The following is a 512-nucleotide window of genomic DNA, read 5'->3' as shown; positions in this document are numbered from 1 at the left end:
CGGAATCTTCGGATGCAGTTCCTCAGGTGGATACAATGGTGGTTCTAATAGAAGCTTCAGAGGTGGACAAGGAGGCGGTTTCAGTGCAGGATGTGGTGGAGGCTTCGGAGGTGGTTCCAGTGGAAACTTCGGAGATGGACAAGGAGGTGGTCACTCAGGTGGATACAGTGGTGTTCCAGTGGAAACTTCAGAGGTGTACAAGAAGGCGGTTCCAGTGGAAGATTTAGTGGAGGCTTCGGGGGCGGTTCTTCAGGTGGATATAGTAGTGGTTCCAGTGGAAGCTTCGGAGGCGGTAGCAGTGGAGGATTTGGAGGAAGCATCGTAAGCGGTTCCTCAGGTGGATAAAGTAGTGGTTCCATTGGAAACTTCGGAGGTGGACATGGACGTTTCTGACGGAGGCTTCGGTGCTACCTCTGTGGGATACGGCAAATGAAGACGAATTCCTTTTCAAGACTAAAACATGTAGTTTGAACTGTTAATATTTATGAATAAAAGTATAAATGCATTACTGT

Source organism: Penaeus monodon, chromosome 28 (genome assembly GCF_015228065.2).
Source record: "Penaeus monodon isolate SGIC_2016 chromosome 28, NSTDA_Pmon_1, whole genome shotgun sequence".
NCBI classification, from domain to species: Eukaryota; Metazoa; Arthropoda; class Malacostraca; order Decapoda; family Penaeidae; genus Penaeus; species Penaeus monodon.
Note: the sequence above shows the minus strand (reverse complement) of the source record.